Raw genomic sequence first — 20,292 nt, 5'->3', positions numbered from 1 at the left:
GTAGCCAGCTTAGATTAGTAACTCTGATAAACTGTACACAGTCCTAACAGCATCCTGAGAAACCCCTCACAAGTGTCTTCCCTTGACTCAGTGGGTCTTCACAAAGAAAGAGAAAAGCCTGAGCACTTCTTGTAGCTTTATTTCAGGGTTTAGCCCAGGCATGACTGCAAAGCAGCTTGTTTATTCAACAGCACAGCAGGAATTTCTTTCTCTCTCCAACAGAAAGAGGGTAGCTGGGATCCAGGAGAGGACCAGAGATATTCTAAATACATAGGAAAGGGATAAATAAGACCAGAAATTTTGTCTGAAACTAGGAGTTAAAAGGAGCAGATGTACTGTCCTCTGTGGATGTCCACTGCTGAAACCAGAGCAGCCCAGTTTCCAACAGGGTTTCATAACACTACCACAATACTTAACTATTAATACAAGCCATTTCTGTCTGGATTGATGGGCAAATACCACAACACAGATGATTTCATTGATTCTCACCTTGAGAAAAGGTGTGAAAATTAATTTCATCAGGGTCAAGGAAGAGCAAATTTTCAAGCCCCTCCTTATTTGTCCACTTCCTAAAAGCAAGTCCCTTCCCTTGGTCTCACCTCCTGCACAAGTCTTCTTTTCATCTCACACCAAACCAAACCAAACCAAACCACGCTTGGCTCTTGCTGGCTCAGGCCACCAAAGGAGAGCAGAGGAATTGAGGCAGTTTCTATATCCCTTAGGATCCTGAGCTCTGAGTCTGTCTGTAGGCAGTAAGCAGAAGGATGCTTCATTTGGTTCTCCACCTTTGCAAGAATTTAAAAACCTGCTGAGATCACAATTTGCCATCCTCTGATATTGCTCCCACTGTCTTCAATGAGTCCTCACTCAGGTGTTCAGTGAATCCAAGATTCTGTGTCATTTCTCTCCAAACCTCAACATCTCTCCCCTGAGGCAGGTAGTACTTCCCAGAGCTGTTTCCTTCTCTTTCTCAAGGAATCCCAGCACATCAGCTCCACCTCTCTGCAAGGTTCCTCAAGAAAGTTCTTTTGTATAAAACATTGGCCCCGATAACTGCAAATGAAAGACAAATTCAGCAGATAAATGAGCTCGATATTATTTTATTGTAATTTAAACAATCATTTTTGAAGTGTGTAAGATTATATAGAACCCGTAATCAGAGCCAAGAGATGTCACTGAATAATACATGACATGATATAAATTAAGAAAAGAATGATTATATGTAATAAAAAGAATAAGAAATTTCTTCTTGCAGGAAGGATAGGAACCACATTATTGCTGAGCAGAGAGTGATAAAAATCATCTCCTTATGAATAAAGCAATGGGAAAAGGAAATGCCAGAGAGAATGGAAGCAACCAAGGAAGACTTGGCCAGGACTTAGTAAGCAAAGCCAGGGGCTTATAACTCTTCCCAACAGAGCAGTGCAGTGATGCTCACAAATAATTTATTCCACAACCAGTGTATAAACTATTGATGAGTATTTTTTGTTTTTCAAAGGGTTTTACTTCCTACAGCTTCCTGGCTGATAAAAAAACGTGGCATAATGATGAGCTGAGTCGTGCATAGAGAGGGCATTGTGAGGCAGCAGGAGAGCAGCTTCCCCTGTGCTGCAGTTACTCTGTGTGAGGGGTCCTGGCACAGAGCACAAAGCCTCTCCAACCTGATGCTGTGCTCATGGCCACCCCTGCTCCACCCACAGATTTACCTCATTCTGAGTCAGTTGTGGGGTTAAAAGTGCATTAATTCCATGGAAATTCAGGCCTCCACTATCTCCTATATTGAGCAGCTATATAATAAAAGAAATTGCCTGTGTCCAACCACCCACAGTAGGCTAATCACTCAAGACAGGATCATCAGCCACTGGGGTGTGATGATGCCTCTAAGAATGTGGCAGTCTGGCAGCACCGACACTCAGAAGCTTCTAGCTCATAAGGACAGTATTTATTACTGCCTGGCCCTCAAGAGCTTGTATCCCCAAAGAAGCATGGCAGACTATAACTTGTATCCCTTAATCCAGAATTAGTGATGGTTTGAATAGAAGTTCCTATAGAGTTGAACAACTTTTCACCCAGCTTAGAGGAAGAAGATGAGAAACATAAAGATGTGCCATGCTGAGGACAGAGCAGCAAATAACTGTGCCTCCTGTCCTGTGGTCTAAACCTCCACTGACTTGCAGAACAAAAAACAAGGTGGTGCCCATAGTCTAGATAAAAAATCTGCCACAAAAGTGAATTGCAGGGTCAGATTTGGTAGACCAAAGAGGTGTTTTCTGCAAAATTTAGTGACTACCCATAGTGTGAGGTGGCAGAGGAACAGACATTCATCTACTGGGCTTGAGGACTTTTACTGGAAACCAGACAAAATTAAGTTCCTGTTAAAGACAAACCATGATGTTTCCAGGGTAGATCTACAGACAAAGATGTGCCTTCAGCTTGAGAATGAGCAAAGTGCAAAAATCACTTTTGCATCAGTTTACTTATCTTCTTAAATCTTCTCATCGTAATGATCCTCCTGTCCCATAATACACCAGCCCTTCACAAGTGTCTCAGCACAGGTACAACACCCTTTCAATTGCTTTCTTCCCTTTCAGCTAGCAGGAGAAAATAACCTTATTATGTTGCAGCTTGGGCTGGGAGTAAGAAGCAGAAGGGCTGCAGTGCTCACTGAAGAAAAGCTGGGTCAGCAGCCTGAGCTGGCACCAACCAGGGCTCCCAGCTCCTGCCTGGGGGGAGCAGAAGTTCCCCAGATCCCAATACAGCATTTTGCAATAAGCAAAGGGTTTGTTGCCTGGGTTTGGTTTTTTTTCAGTGCTGGGACTTCTGAAGAGGGAGAAATGTCCCGTTAATCAGGAGAGAAATTATGTTACCACAGCAATTTAGCATGCAGGATTGATTTCTAAATGAAAAAATATGCAGTCTTAACATCATGTCTAGAGACATTTCATGTACAATACATACTTCTCCATACTTTCTTCATTTTGAAAATTAGTTCTTTCAGCTTCTACAGCTACTATCCTGATGGCTGCATATCCAATTTTCCTCCATTATCTGTTTACAGTGTAGCATGTCCAGCAGACTGACTCATAATGCTTTTCCAATTACCAAAAAAAAAAAAAATTGGCATTAACACCTGAACCTGGCTTTATATATTCATCAAGTCTCTAGATCCTGCTGTGATCTCCCTTGGCATCTGTGAGTTTGAGGTTAGTTTTTCAGCTGCTCTCACTTTCTTGGGGCAGCCATTACAAAACCCTCCCTGTTCACTGTTGTAAGGAGAGTGATGGATAGTTTTCAGTGAATGAAACTTCAGAGTTTATAGTTTATTATTTCGGACAGAATTTGTAGTTTGTTAGTTGTTACAGAGTAGTCTAGACAAAAACAATTCTGACTAAAAATAATCATCTTCATTAGAAAATTCAATTCTATGTAAAAAATTCAATTCTATGAAGGTGATGTTGCACATCCAAGAAAGAATTTCTAGCAAACAAAAAAGCTTTTTTGCCTACTTCAAGTGAGGACTTGCAATCTTAAACCTTACAGTCACAGAGATGCATGAGCTCAGAAAAGTACCTTGCAAATTCTACTTCTTCTGAGGTGACTGAAACTTTCATTTAAAAGACATGAAGAAAGCTTGGAAATTGTTTTTTCTGACTAACAGTATTTACAGATCTTTTTTAAATTCTAACTGTTTCTTCATGGTTGACTTGCAAGCTAGAAACATTGAGAATACCTTGCTGAATAATAAATATTAATGCAAATATTCATTTATTTAAGCTGTTTTGAAAGCCTCAGTGTCATATCATGCTTAAAGAGACCCATTCACCACTTCTTGAAATTTTTAATCTTTTTAAATACCCATGATCTTGATAACCCTCTCCTGGATTTCTCCATCTCCACTTCCTAAAAATTTTAGATACAATTCTGTTCATAAAGCCCAGTATATCAAAGAGAGAACAAACCAAGTTTAATAGGTGAATTATCCTGCTAATTTTTATTTTGCACTTACCTGGTCTCTTTCAAAACATTTTATAAGAGCATATTGAGTGATAGATTAATTACACCTAATAACATGCCAGGAAGTAGTACAGTTAGATAAACAGAAACATAGAAAATGTAATTGTCAAAGGCCAAATAAAAAGTGATTTTTAAAACCAAGCACCTAAAGAGTCCTAACTGTGGTTCTTGCAATTTACTCTATGAAATATATCAAGCCTGATTTGCAGCTGCCTTTAACTTTTTATAATTATTTAGTGCAGTGCAAGACAAGTGTAAAACAGAAGTAAAACTGGTTCCAGATCAAAGTAGCAGAGATATGAAAGGATGAACAAGGGAGAAGAAAATGCAGAATCCCTAAATTCTTGCCCATCATGACCAGCTGGTCTCTGGTTCATTAACTCTCTTGTTTACCTGGCAGCATAAATGATAAATTTTGTAGTGCTCTGTTGACAAAAGGGTTGGCTAGTTATCATTTTGCTGATGGATGACTCTGCAGCAAATTAAATCATTATAGGTGTACTCTAGGTGTCATACCACTTTTTCCTTCTGGTTTTTCAGCAATGACATGTAGGTAGAATTAGAATTCAGATTTTTTTTTTTAGTGTGTTGTACATCAAATAGCTAAAACCTGAGTCTTAACTTTGACAGAATTCTCTTAAACATAGTTTATATCACATACATAGATATCTGAACTCTCACACCTTGTTGCATAGGCCTCACTTGAGACTTGAATCATGACAAACAATATTAAATGCAACTTAGTTTGAACAAATTATAGCAAGTGCAAGCTAATACTAAAATATCTCTCACTGAAATACAACATCACTAATTTAGCAAACTGCTTCTCCTAACATCATCCCTTCCTGTTACCAGATGTTCCCCACCAGCACTTCAGAACACACTCATTCTCAGTAGGGACTAGCAATTTTATATTAAAGCATTAAGAGGCACTCACTAGACCCACTATATTTTGGGTCCATCCTACCTAGAAATGAACAAGAAATGTTATATTGGGAAGATATTTTAGTGGCTAATGCATAAGCTACATAATAAAACTCTGGCAAGGAGGAGGAGATCTGATGATACTTTTTATTTTCACTAACCACAAAAACTTTTAGTTCTACTCCAGATGTAAATATTTCATTTTGACACAAAATGCTTATGTTTTGAAGTAGTTTGGCTGGGTTTCACTGCAATGGTACATTCCCTGCTGTGAGATTTTGGTCCACGCCCACCTTTTTCCTGAGCAGTCTCACCTCCCCTCTTACAAAACAGCCTTTTCCCACTGCTTGCAAGACCTACATTTGGCTCCAGCTGGGGTAAATACTGACAGTAACATTTTCAACAGACTAAAAAAAATTAGAAAACGTATCATTCAGAAACTGTATTTATACCCATTTCATTGTTTCCCTATGAGAATTATTTCTTTAATGTTGACAATTTGTCTTTTTTTTTTTTTCTTGACAAGATAAAAGCCCATATTAGGGAAAAAAAAACCCTTAAATTTTCATCAAGGTCTAACCTTATGTCTCCCAAAATTGAAATCAAAATAGAAAGACAAAATATTCCTTTAAAAATAAAAAACACCGACAAGCAAAATAAAGCAGGCATTTTTTAATATCACAAAGCCAGAAAAGACAATGCAAGTCACTTTTAAATTAACAGCAACACTAGCTCATTCTGCTGAATATGATATTAAAAAATCTGTTTTAAAACATAAATGGTAAGATACCAGGCTAAGTGTTTTTACAGTGATTCTTTGACTAAAGTGATTTTCGTGGTTCTGTCCATCCAAAGACCTCACAGCAATTTTCCAGCACTGATGCGCTAACTCCCCTGACATTGACAAATACACTGCTGTTCTCTTTAGCAGTTATGGGAGCTGAGTCACAGAATATAAAGTCTCTCACAGGAGGCTTTACAAGAAGCCAAAGTTTTCTGGGTGTGTTGGTTCTGCAACTCAACCAGCAGGCAATTTCCTCCACCCTGCAGGTGCCAGTTTCAAAATCCTCAGCTGCACCTTCAGCAACGTGGGTCTCACACACCCCCCCTACCCCTCTGTGACTTTTTCTGCAGCTCCCATCACCTCTGCCTTGTCAACACCTCCAACCTACATATCCTTAATTTTCCCACTATGAAGTATGCCTGGACACGATTCTAGAAATGTCTGGATGGAGGATTTATGTGCTCCTCTGAAAGCCACCCTCAGCTGCAGACCTACCCTAAGACGTCCTTACACCTGGTGCTTCTTCCCAAGCTGCTGTGTTTTGCTCCACATGCTCCTTAACGTCCAGTTCCCTCCCAAAGAATCTCCATCCTCTCACTCCAATCCCACTCGAGTTGTCTGGAGAGGGCGTGGGAGGCTAAAGACAGGGAGGAAAAAGAAAGTTTGCAATTAAATGGACCCCGAGATGCATTCATGCTACAGTGAGAAATGGTGTTATCCTTGCTTTCCCCACCTCCCTTCCGCTCCTCCCTCACATCTGCTCCCCTGCCTATGATCTGTATTTCTCTCACAAAGATCTGACATTCCTTTCTCAGGGCAAGAAGAGGAATGTGTGTGGCAGGAGTGAGTGGTGCAGAGCTCAGAGCCCCCTCTCTCCCCAGCCCCAGGCCAGGGCTGCTCCCCCATGCCCTGCCCAGGCCTCTACTCCTGTACATCAGAAGCCTTGTGTGTTTGGGAGCACGTGGGGAAAATGAAAGCTAAAGAGGAAGCAAACCCTTCAGCTTGGCTCAAATGCAGTTTTCAATGCTTAACCTTTTTAAATGGCATCAGCATTGCACCACAATTAGTTTTTAATATATCACTGCCTAAAACCATGTATCTTCATTCCAATTATTATTTGCTGTAGAAAATATCTTATGATGACCTGCCACCACAGCTGAAATAGATCCATATCTGAAATACATACACATCTGAGATACATTCCAGAATTAATTAATTTATTATCATAAAATTTCATAGTCATCTATTTTCCTCATGCTGTCAATGGCCTGTGTACACAAGCTAGGGAGTACACACACCTTGTTTGAGGTAACACTGGTTTAAATCACAACTAGGCACTAATCACAGTGAATAATAACTGGAATTCACAGTACAGCACATTCATCTTAGGGAAAATGAGAGTGACCAGGATGAGAAAAAATACTCCAAGATCAAAGATTTTGCTTGTGCTGGCAGCAGAGGCTGGCAGATGAGAAGTACAACGAACCCAAAAGGTACAAGCAACTAAGTTTACCATTGGTTCTTGTAAGCAATGTATGATCAGTAAAACTCCATTGGAGACATGTTTGAAGCATATGAGGAAATGGGGAGAGGGAAAGCTTTAATTAGGTGAATCTTCCTGGGCCATGCCTTGTTTTCCACAAAGGCACCTAGAAGTGTTAGAAGTGAGCTGTGGAACAGCCCTTCAGACCAGAAAAACATACAGCAAAACAATGTTTCTTCCCCTCTTACTGAAAAGAAACTGCAAACCAGTGTTCCTCCTCAAGGCTTCCTAGCAGGGCAGTGCAAGCTCCTTTTCCCCTGCTCAGTTTAGCAAAACATGCAGGAAAGGGAGGTGATAATCCCCTGGCGACATTTCACTTAACACTTCTCTGGGAGGCAGTAATTCCTGTGTGCCACAGGAACCAGAGTAATGGAAGCAGGCTCTGTCTCAGAGAAGTGTGTTAATGTACTTGCAGCACATAAAGGACATTATTATGAGCTTAATCCAAGTTTTGATGAAAGCACTATGAAGCTCTTATAAGGCCTTGGTGACATGAGGCACTTTCACTTCAGAGCAGGTGCTCTTTGGCAGCCCTGAACAATGAGAAACAAAGGAAACCCAGGCCTGACCCAGGGACCAGATATGCAGATGGATTTCACACAGTGAGGTGAGCCACATCCTCCATCCCTTACCTTCAGGGTGAGAACAACAGTTCTGGCTTCAGTAAATAAGCAAACATAAGCATGTAGACACAAACCAAAAAGTGATAAAGGGTCACATTGGAGCTTTTCCATATTAGGGCTCTATGATGAATTTCATTTGCTAATTCACAAGAGAAGGCTGGGAGCATAAAACTGGGGAACTGAGCCCTATGCCTTCCTTTTTTTGACAGCTGATTTCCTCCCTAGACACCCCTTGGCTCATCCACCTTGTAGGCACAGGCTCTATTCATCTAACATCAAGTTTTCTTCCAAGCTGGTTTCCCTTCACCACCAGTAACAGCAGTGCTTACTGCAGCCCACATGCTAACCCAGCCTTATACATTTTTAAGGGCTGTTGTGGACTAAGACATGTTTCATGAAGAGATAGAGAAAATAGGAGAGAGTATGAAAATGGGGCTAACCAGGGCTGAAAGTGTTAGAATATCAATACAAAAATCTATCTGTAAATTATGGCCTTTGCTATTTTTAGCTATCATTTCAGAAAGAGCTATAATGATGGACACCACCTTCATCCTCAGCTCCTCAAAGGCAACTTGTCCTCACGACTTTGCCGCTGCTGCATGAATAGGAGATGCTCTCTAAGCAGACAAGAAAGGCAGAGCAGCTCTGCATGGGACTGTGCCCAGTGATTTAGCTGCAGAGCTGCCACTCATTTTGCCATGTTGCTGTAGAGAAGCTAATTAGCCCCACTGAGAGTCAAGCTTTATTAGCCTCAGTGCATGTTTGTTAACCTTGTCTCACCATCAGGGACAGCACTTGGCCAGCACAGGACAAGGGTCTTTGCACCAGGCGCATGCACACAGACACGCCGCATGTTCTGGGTCTGTCCCTGGTGCAGTGCTCTGCCCCAGCCTCTCCAGTGCCTTGGCCAGGTGGGGAAAGTGGGGCCGTGATTCACCCTGCTCCCCATTTCTTTCCCACTACTTCTTCTCCCACATGCAAACATTGCAGAGGGCCTGCACCAGTGCAGCAGAAACAGCATTCTGCCCTACAGCTGCTGCCCACCACAGCACCAACCACACGCACTTCTGGGACAGCAACTTTGGAACAGAGCTGATGCTCATTCTCAATAAACACTGTCACCAGGTACTTGGAACCTACACTCCTGCTGCTCCAACTGCACTTTAGGCCCAAAGTGCCAATGTTACTACAAGCAGGACTGAGGGTACCTGGTGATGGACCACACCTTAGGGCACCTTGGCCTGAGCCTGCCTCTCCATGCAGGGTGTAGGAGGCTGCACGTCCATGGCAAGGCACCAGAGGTGCTCAGGCTTGTGGATTGCTCAGGGGCTGCAAGCACCCAGTTCTGGAGCAAATGTGGAATGTATATGTGCAAGGAGATTAGGTCAGATGATGACTTAGGCTCTCACCCTACAAATGGAGAAAACAAAACAATATCCTTAATCTGAAGAGAAGAAAATAAGGGAAAGAATTTGGTTTCCAAATTGGAACCACACAGAATTGCTGGGCCAGAGACAGGAATCAAAGCCACTTCTTTTATTTCAATCCCAGCCTTCCTGCTCCAAGCATCCTTTTGGTTACCACTGAGAATATAAATTAAGGTTGTGCACCATCTTTAACAGAAATGCCTCAGATGATCCAGGGCATTGGGAATGAGTTCCTTAAGCCTTTTGGCTGGACCCCACGAGCTCACTTCAGTTGTGGAGCATTTCTGGAGTCTGTTGCCCTTCTGTACTGAAACAGCTACACAGATCAGGACCTGGGCACAAAATTCCCTCCATGGCACCCTAAGCCTCCAGGTCTGCCCATGGCCTGCCTTCTCCAGCCATCCCTGGGCTCGAATGAGCACATCTCTGCAGTGACTCTAACAGGCACACACTGTCTCTATGGCAATGAGAGACAAGAAGAGCCTGGGAAAGATGCTGCAGAAAGGACTGTCTGGCACCAGGAGGAGACAGCAGAATGTGCAGGAGACCAGAGAGAAACATTCCCTGCAGGCTTAGGAAAGTGATGTGGCCATGGGATGACAATAAAGGAAAATAGCAATAAGTGTCAGTTTGCTTCAAGTCAGGTTTTCCTTACCATTAATGTTTTCATTACCTTTTATTTATAATGGATTAAATTTTAACCAAGCAGTACTGTAAAAAGTGCTTACTGCGCACCACCCGGCTCAGTCTCCATCAGGCTCCTGAAAACTGTGAAATGTAACCTTTCCAGCTTTCTAGTGCAGAACTGCACTGCCTGTTATGTACTTTGCTGTGGCACAGGAAGGGTTATTTTGAAATAACAAGTACTGCATAAGAGTACTTTCAGATGCTCTCTGTATTTGTGTCAGGCTTTTCCCTCTTTGGAAGAACTGCAGTTAAAAAGCATTACATTAGCATAAAAACCATATTTAACTAAAAAGGTAGCTACTATTATAACTGATGATTCAGAACAGGAAAGGAAAGAAAGACTTCTAATTCACTCTTACCTATTTATTGTTTCCTTTTTAACACTTCATTCAGACAAGAGCAATGAAATGGCCTTGCCAGGCTCAGTCTCTGTTTATAGCTACTTTTCAGTACTCAGGTACTAGTGCCTTCTTGCCTCATATACAAGAGCAAGGGAAGTATGTTTAAAAATGTACATGTTTAAATTTTGTCAGGATTTGACGTGTCACTAGAGAAAACACAACAAAAGTCTACAAGTTTCTGCTATAGACCAAACTACTGATCATGATCAAGACAATATGACAGGGATTATTAGTCACATTAATTGTTACAATTCATACTCACAAATTGGTTTTAATCCTGCATGTAGCTATTTGCTTTCAAAATCCAATAAAACAGAAAGGTCAATTTTTTACTTAAATCACTAAAAATAAGTTATCTACAAAGCTGCTATATTTCATCTCTGTAATTTCAGGGGCCAGATTAAGAAATTAGGCAAATTTTCACTTGCATCAAGTAGGTTAAGAAGAAATGCAGCATGTATTTGCAGGCTTATTCACCCATGCTGTACCCCTACTGCATGCTCTTTCACAGCCACCTATTCTCCACAAGTAGGTAGGAGTGGGAGAAAGTGGGAAGAATGAAATATTGGGACAAGAAGTATGTAATCCTGAAGTCACTGGAGAAATCAATACATTGGTAGTATATTCAAGTTCCATATGTGTATGTAAACAAAAGACCAGGACTTATATATAAATCTGCATATGGTATATGGGACTTCTGAAACAACTCCCTGAGACATATATTGCTGCCCTACTGCTGTGCTTTTCAAAACCCACATCTTTTCTGAAAGAGAAAATGTCTGCACCTAGCAGATTCTAACTTTGTGTGGGTGTGTAACCGACTTGGTTACCAAAGAAACTAGTTCATGTTCTACACCACTGAAAACTAATATTACTATCAGAATAAATAATTGGAAGGAGAGGAAAGGAGAGGGAAAGGAGAACAAAAAAAAAAGAGAGAGAGTGAGAGAGAGAGAATTACTGCACTGCAGATTTGTAACAACCAATTAATGGCCAGGGAGAGAAATGCCATAGCCTCTGTCACAAAATTTTCAGTCTCCCTACACCGACCAAACAAGCCTTTGCTTTCAACGCAAATATTTCAACCCCAAGCCTACACTGCTGTGTTCACGCACCACTGCACTGCCTACACGACGTGTTTTCTGCATAAGTGAAGGAAAGTTGCAGACATCTTGTACTGTTGCCAAGACACTCTGACACTTGCTCAGAGACACTGTGCTGCTGCCGCTGCTGCTCAGGAATCCTCGGACTCCCTGCACTCCAGTGCCGCACCTGGGCACCCCCCGGCTGCTTGCACCTTCTCCTTGCTTTTCCATCTGTGGAAGGTGAACAAAACCCCAAAGAGCAGAACCGGGCCATTTCTTTGGGGCAGAAATGCTGTACTAGTTCATGCTCGCTATGCTGGCAGGGTAACACCCACATGCTTAACGCAGCCTCGCGCCAGCATCACCAGCTGCTTTTTCAGGGATTTTTGGCCGGTTTTCCCAAAGTCCCACACCAGTGCTCCAGGTCGCTGCCCGAGTCCAGCGCGGTGCCGTGTCCCGGCGGGGCGAGGCGGGAGCGCCCGGCAGCGCTGCCCGACACCGCCGCCCCGCGGCCCCGCCGCCTCCCGGGCTGCCCGCACAGCCGGGAGCTGCCAGCTGTGCCCGGAGTGCCCGGAGTGCCCGGAGTGCCGGGAGCTGCCAGCTGTGCCCGGAGTGCCCGGAGTGCCGGGAGCTGCCCGGTGTGTCCGGAGTGTCCGGAGTGCCCGGAGTGCCCGGAGTGCCGGGAGCTGCCCGGAGTGCCCGGTGTGCCCGGAGTGCCCGGTGTGCCCGCAGAGCCGGGAGCTGCCCGGTGTGCCCGGTGTGCCCGGTGTGCCGGGAGCTGCTCGGAGTGCCGGGAGCTGCCCGGAGTGCCCGGAGTGCCGGGAGCTGCCCGGTGTGCCCGGAGTGCCCGGTGTGCCCGGTGTGCCCGGAGTGCCCGGAGTGCCGGGAGCTGCCCGGAGTGCCGGGAGCTGCCCGGTGTGCCCGGAGTGCCCGGTGTGCCCGGTGCGCCCGGAGTGCCGGGAGCTGCCCGGAGTGCCCGGTGTGCCCGGTGTGCCCGGTGTGCCCGGTGTGCCCGGAGTGCCCGGAGTGCCCGGTGTGCCCGGTGTGCCCGGTGTGCCCGGAGTGCCGGGAGCTGCCCGGAGTGCCGGGAGCTGCCCGGTGTGCCCGGAGTGCCCGGTGTGCCCGGTGCGCCCGGAGTGCCGGGAGCTGCCCGGAGTGCCCGGTGTGCCCGGTGTGCCCGGTGTGCCCGGTGTGCCCGGAGTGCCCGGAGCGCCGGGAACTGCTCGGAGTGCCGGGAGCTGCTCGGAGTGCCGGGAGCTGCTCGGAGTGCCCGGTGTGCCCGGAGCTGCCCGGAGTGCCCGGAGTGCCCGGAGTGCCCGGAGTGCCCGGTGTGCCCGGAGCTGCCCGGTGTGCCCGGAGCGCCGGGAGCTTCCCGCGCCTCCTTTCCCGCTCCCCGTCCCGCCTTCCCCTCTCGTCCCGCGGGCGAACGCGCGGGGCCGCGGGGAAGGCGGCAGAGGAGCCTACAGCGGGTCTGAGGCGAGGGGAAAAGGGAAAAAAGGACAGAGGAACGGAGAGCAAGGAAGAGCGGAATATTCGGGATCTGATATGGACGTAGGACACAACTACGCCTTGCGCAGCTGCCCGGCAGAGGCGCGGATGTGGCCAGCATTTGGCCGAGCGCGTCCCCAGAGAGCCAGCGAGCCCCTTGGGAGGCTCTTTCCAAGAACTGGAGGCAAGAGGACCCCCACAACACCGCAGTCCGTGTAAATGGAAGGCGCTGTTTTCCTAATAAGAACTAATCGAGTCCTTTTTCTCCCAGGTAATCCTCTGTTTACAGTCTGTGGCTGATGCATCAGCGCGCTGGTGGCATCCCCGAAGAACGCTGCAAGCAGCAGAGACTCAGCAGCGGCAAATGGGAAGAAATCACAAAGCTCTACCAAGAGACGCTGGAGCTTAGCAGTCACTCTCGACCCTGAACAACACCTTAATGAAGGTTTCCCTTTTCCATTATCTTTTTTCTCGCATCTGTGTGAGTTTGATTGTTCCAAAGCCTGGCCACTCTTCATATTCTACTCCCTTTGCTCTGTCAAGCTGCAGCCGGTTTCACCTTTGTCCAGGTCATTCCGTGCCACCTGGACCTCTGGCTACAGATTAGTGACCCAAGCATTAGTGTCACTTATCTTGATTTTCTCTTTCACTCAGAGGATCTCCCAGCCCTGACAAGAAGACAGATAACAAATTTCAGAAGCCAAAGCTGAGTTCACCCACCTCACTGCAGCGGTTCTCCACTCAAGCCCTTTCCTCCCATACTTTTACCCAGACAAAACTCTGCTTCCTTGCTTTCAAATATGAGTCTTCAGGCAGTCAGACATAGCAGTGAGAGGCAAGGACAAAGTCTGATGTGCAAGAGGGTGTAGAGCTATGTAACTCTTGAGTCTTTTCTTCAAATCATCTTTCCTCTCATTCCAGTCACAGCAACATTCCAGCACCCACAGCAAAAGACACAGGGTCTGGCCTCCAGGGAACAGACTCATTCCATATGCAGCTCTGATTCCTTCCTTAATTGACCCTGGACACCTAAAAAGGAATGGCTTAATCCTAAAAAAAAGCTAATGTGTCAGCATGCAAGTAAAATGTATATTTACACTGAGGCCAAATTAGTGTCGTTTTGGGACCTGAATTTAGGTCCCAAACTGAACATTTCAGTGCCTGACTCTGCAACATGAATGCTCTTTAATACACATCTGCATATAAACTCTGGAATGGGGCTGGGGCTGGGGGCAGATGTCTCCAAAGCAAATGGCTTCCCACCCCCCACACATTATTACCAGAGGACCCAGTGAGAGATCTGAAGACTTAATATGCAGGCTTTGACCTCACACGCTGAGAAGGAAACTTTTCAAGGGAGAATAAAACACTCCTTTTACTGTGATTGTCACCAGCCTTCTCTGGCAACAGAAGAGACACAGGAACACAAAGAGGGGTGATGCATGGTGATGGTGAAAGACACTTCTCCCTGTTCATTTTCCACTCCTGTAAGTAATGTGTTCCTCAAGACCAGGATTCATCCTCTCACTGTTTTATCCCACCTGCTGGTCCTAGCTCCCCTCTGCACCATTATTCTCCATCAGCTGCCTAAGATTTCTGTATCTTCATGCACCTCTCTTCCTCTCCATTTCAGTCAGGCTAATTCACCTTCCATCATATCAGAGAAGGATGCATTAAAAGAAAAAGAAAAAGAAACCCATGAAAACAATCTCCCTGAACTTTGCAGAATTGCCAGGGACCAGAGCAGCCCCTGGCTTCCAAAAAAAGCAATTGCAAAGCCCCAAACTGAGCATGCTAAATACAGTGTGGTTTAAGCAGCCATCTCTTAGGAACCATCTGCTTAGCATGTGCAAATAGTGACTTTGGAGATTATTATGATTTACTGAATTTTGGAAGGATTTTACAGGAACAGCAAGAGAAGGCTCTAAGTACTACTGTGACATAAGTATTACAGAATAACGAAACACTGATTTTAGTTTTAGGAATAGAATTCATCGCCCACGAACCAAAATGTAAGCTTGCAGCAGCCTTGAGGGAAAAAAAAATACTCTTAATGATTTCCTCAAATGTACAGTAAATTTCATTGAAATATAGAACAGTCTTCCCTTGTATGATATTCCCATGCAGTCAAAATAAAGTGTGTGCTCTCAGGTGCAAAGCCAAACTCAATTAGTATTATACACAAACCAGAATATACCCTGAATGCTGATCAGAGGCAGGCTGATGATTCATACTGCCATGGTCTGCACATTCGGATTTGCAAGGAAAGCCAGTGTACAGCTTGATAAGGGGTTTTGATCCAAAAATAGGCACAGATGCGATTTTAAACATTTGCCTTAGAAAATTAGGTTTAGACACTCTGCTTTAATTGTGTGTCATCTAATGCTGATGGGCACTTACCCAGGTAGAACACCAGCTCCTCAATTAAAATGTAAAGCAACATATAACATTTACAGTAATGTAATTCTATATTCATGAGCAGAAAGAGCTGCTTGGAATGCAGCTTTCATAGAAAGCAAGCCCAAAAATCCTATAAAGATCAAATGTGCCTCATACAGTAGGATAATTCTCTGCTTCTCTTTTTATCCCAGAAACTTCAGGAATAATTGGAAAATCAAGCCAGTCTTACAAAAAGCATATAAGAGACAAAGAAATCCAATGTTTTCTTATTTTCAATACACATCTGCTTAATTACCTGACGGTTCTGAACTGAAAATGTATTCCTTAAGAATAACTGACCTCTCTCAAAGACTGTATGCATTTCACCTGCTCATAAAAGGTACACCTGTGACTGGCTGATGTGGGTTCCTTCCAGCACTGTACAATCATGCTTTGTCATGAGAGACTTTTAGTGCTTAAAAATAAAAACAGGCAGACTCTTGTCTTACCCTAAATGGAGTACTCTGAGAAACCTCCTCCTACTGTCCTGCCTATTCTTTGCATGGCAGTGTGGGGTAAGCAAGTAATGGGACATTTTAGGAGCTATTGTAATATGGTTGTGGTATGTTTTTATTGAACATGTGTTAATAGAAGGGGTGTAAGAATGGCAAATCCCTTGCATCATGATAATGTGGCTGTTTTGTTTGTTGTTTTGCTTCTTAAAGGTCCTAAGAAGCTCCTCTTCTATTTTTCTCCTGATTATAGCCAGTTCCTGTCTTCATGCATGGGTACTTACAGCAGTGCAGGGGAAAGATGTGTTTGTGACAGACAGAAAGGACAGCAGCACAGAGGTACATCCAAACTGCTGACAAACACATCCCTGGTGCATTTTTCTGGTGTTTCTTGAGAAAGCACTGGTGCAGGGCTGTAACAATGGCCATCTGGGATCCATGTTTCTGGGAAGTTGAAAATGGACTGGGTAAAGAGTAGGTAAAACTCACTTTCCCTTTACAATTAATTCTATTACTTGGCTCATTACAAAATTTAAAAGCAGTAGATAAAACATAACAAAGTGTAATGTTAAGAACGATCTCACAGTAAGGGTTCTGAATAAAACTCTGCGCTGGTTTATCATACTGTTTCCTAAATACTGTTAAATTGCTGTTTATGGTCATTCCACTCCCTGTAAGAGACACACAAACTTGATCATCCCAGTTTTAAAGATGGGGAAACTGAGGCAAAGAGAGAATAAAAGTGAATTGCCTACAGCAACACAGCAGTTGTAGAGCCTGACTTTCAATCCTTGGTCTGTCATCTGTGCTGCATCCTATAAATGATGCAAAACCCCTGTGATATTGTCTAAAATCTACTCAATCTGACACCAGTCCATAAAGACATTCTGAAAGACTGGAGAAAAATTAGAGGTTTTTTTTAAATGTCCTTTAGTGAAGGTCTCTTACTTTATAGCCAACAACACTGTCAATATGACTCAATATGCAATCTAGATGCAGGTGGAATAATGTGACAGAGCAGTATGAAGACAATTCTGAGTCAGTGTGCCGCCCCAAAGCTGTACATCTGTAATATATACTTAGATAATTGTTTTTACTCACAGCTTGAGAGACACAAAGCCTAGCCAAAGGCTGTAAAGGGGATGTATGTCAGAATATAAAGAAGTAAAGCAGGGGAGAAATAGGTTGATCAGGCCTGTCTACACAACTTGGCTGCTCTGCCAGGGACTTCCATCAAACCCACATTTTCTCCTGAAAGAGAGAGTAGATGAGCTAAGTAGGAGCTGTTCACTGTGCTCAGAAATGAGTCTCCTTGCATCCACAAATCACAGGCTATTTTTCTTGTACTTCATCAGATGTGGAAGTGTGGCATCTAACCTACTCTTTGCCCATATCTTGGCGTCACAGAAAATAATGCTGTCTGACAGAGTCCTCAAAGATTCCCAGTCCATTCTTCTACACCAAAGTGGGATTAGCAAGACTTACATCACGCCTTTTACATTTATCCAGCTTGCTTTTAAAACCCACTAGTATTGGAAAGCCTGCACCCTTCTCCACATCACTATTAGAAAAATGTCACCATCAAAAAGCATTTTTGGTATCCAACTCAAACATCTCCTGGTTTTATTTCAGCCTATGTAAATACATATAAAATGCATATAAATAAGCATTTACATATATTGCATAAATACAGTGTATGTGTATATGTTCACATATACATGTGCATTTATGTGTGCATATGTAGGTATTCATTCCTAAATCTGAAATCAGATGCTAACCTATTTTAATAGCTCTGTGTGTTTTCTTCTGCTTTCACTTGCAACCTACTTCTTTTGCCCATTTTTGTATGAAGGCATATAAACAAAAGAGAAACATTCACACTATTCTAGGAGTTACACTCTGCCAAAAATCCCAGTATCTCCAGACATATTTACTAAACTCCCAGTTAATGTTTTGTTTTATACAAAAACTTGTCTCTTAAAGCAGTGCCTTACCTTTAGAGATTTTATACACTTAACTGTGATAGTTAAAATAAAAATACCTATCCTTTAAAAATAATTTATCCACAAATGAATCTTTTCTATTTTTGTCCCTTGAACCCTGAGTATTATAATTCCTTTTCTAGCAGTGTTCCAATATCAGAATAATCAGGGTTATTCCAATAAGAACTTTGAATTGTGCACCCAGGATAACACATACACAGCAATGCTTCTTCATTGGCTCACAGACATTTTTCCCAAAGGATATATAGTTTAAGTCTGTCCTCTTCTTTAGACAAATTCATGTTCTTGATAAAATTTGTGCATTTCTTATTTTTTTAGAAAGCTGCATCATCCAGTTATCTAATACAACTGCATTCAGTTAACATCAACCAGACCAAGACACCAAGCAGATTTATTGTGTTGTCGTCTGCTTGTTTTGTTTCCCAAAATGTAGTATGAAAGCTGTAAATTGACTCGTCTGCTTATATTAGCTGTAACATTTCAGTGCATCAGGACCATTCAGACTGCATTTCAAAACAAGAACTTAATCCATCTTTCTGCAGGGAAGGACTCTTTTTTTATCAAGCCATTATTATTTATGGTGAAGGAAGGACCTTTCCCTAGGTCTGGCAGAAGTGTCAGCAGACACTCTTTTAAAATAAACAAAGGAGAGGCCATGATTAATAGTCTGGTCAATCACAAATATCAGACAGTGGAGTCAAAAACACAGCCAGAGAGAGACCCAAAGGTTTGGGTCTCTGTCAGATCCAGATTTGCTCCAGCTTAAGAAGCAAATCTGGATCTAACAAAATATAGGGAGCTCAAATAAAAGCAGAGCTGTGGATTTGTGCAGGCTATGCCAATATGCAAGGTAACAGATTCATCCTTCCCCTCTACTGATTTTTCATACATGCAGAGGGGGAGAAAAAAAAAGAAAAGAGAAAGCAAAAATAAAAGAAAAAAACACAGGCTCACTGGCTCTCTGTTACATTCCAGGGTTTTTTTTTCAATCTATTCATATTAATGGTACAACTGGGGATTTCCAGTTTTTGTATCATCACTGCCAGGAGCAGGCTAATGGAGCATCTCAGAGACAGACCACAGTTCCAGCCACACAGGGCACTGTGCTCCTTTTATTACAATCTGTAGAAGATGTCACACATGCTTTCCTTTAGCAGTCCTCATGAATCAGCAAAGAGCTGCCGAAGAGTGACCACCAGGGCACTTGGGAAAGAATCAGGTGCCAGCTGTCAAAGTATTTCTTGGTGATTTACTTCATTTTCCTATATCTCTCTATCCACTTGGAGGAACAGGCCAGAGAGGAGCATTTACATATTTGCATTTTACAGGACAGACTGCAAAGAAGAGGTGTTGTCATGCAGGAGCAGGAGGCAAGATTTCTTTCCCATCAGCAGATGCAAAAAAGATAGTTCAGTTCCTGTGATTTCTCCCAAGATCTGCATTAGCAAGCCCAGTGTGTGGAGTGTGTATCCTGTCACAGGTGGGCACCAGGCAGTGCAAAGGACGTGCACATCCATAGCTCCTCCTCGTCTTTGTCCCCCTCTTCCCTTCCATTTGGTGAACATTAGGGGCTTACACACACTCAAGAAAACTTCCAACATGACTGATTTTGTCAGTAACCTGTTTGAGGGAAGTAAGAAATCAGCCATCTTTAATTCCAGCAATGAAACCTGTGGATGCAGATTGCAAAACGTGTGGCCATCCCCCAGCAGGGTGTTGCATCCTGGTTTGTACGCTGGGTTAAGAAGGCAGCTGTTCTGGAGACAGCCCCATCCTTCATGACCCAAAGGACTGGTGTAGAGAGGGATTACTCAGGCTGTGATGCTGCTTTGTTCCTCTATTTAATTTCTTCTTTCTCTGGTTGCACAGTTTAAAAAGTCACCTTAGTTCTGGGGTTCTTAAGCTCTGATCATGCTTGTGCCCATGATGCCCCACTCCTTGGTCCCATCCAAAAGAAGGTGGGACTGAGGAGAGGAAAAGAGGCAAGTGAAGTTTCACTGATTAAATATAAACTACTAACTGTACTGAGTCCAGCTTTCAATTTCCCAAGGTTACTTCTAGAAAGCCCTTTTTAGTGTAAGAAAATTGTCATCGTTCTGGGAGAAATGCAGCACATAAGAGCAAAAAGAGTGATACTTTTGTATAATATTCCTACTGTGATGGAACCCGGCTGGAAATAAGGAGGATGCCTCCTTCTGCTTCACTCTTCTGATAACTGCAAATGGACAAAAGTTGCAAGTTGAGAGGATCCCTCACCAATCAGCAATGGGAGATTAACTTTATCATTAACCTTGTCTGTGCCCTCACCAATTTAATTGGCATTGGCCCAGGTCCCAGACCCGAGGCCAAGAAATATAGAGCAGAGTTTGGTCAGGTGATGCAATGAGAGTTACTTCTCTTCCCAGCCATCCTGGACTGGCTA

Source organism: Passer domesticus, chromosome 2 (assembly GCF_036417665.1).
Source record: "Passer domesticus isolate bPasDom1 chromosome 2, bPasDom1.hap1, whole genome shotgun sequence".
NCBI lineage: Eukaryota > Metazoa > Chordata > Aves > Passeriformes > Passeridae > Passer > Passer domesticus.
This window is presented reverse-complemented; position numbering follows the sequence as displayed.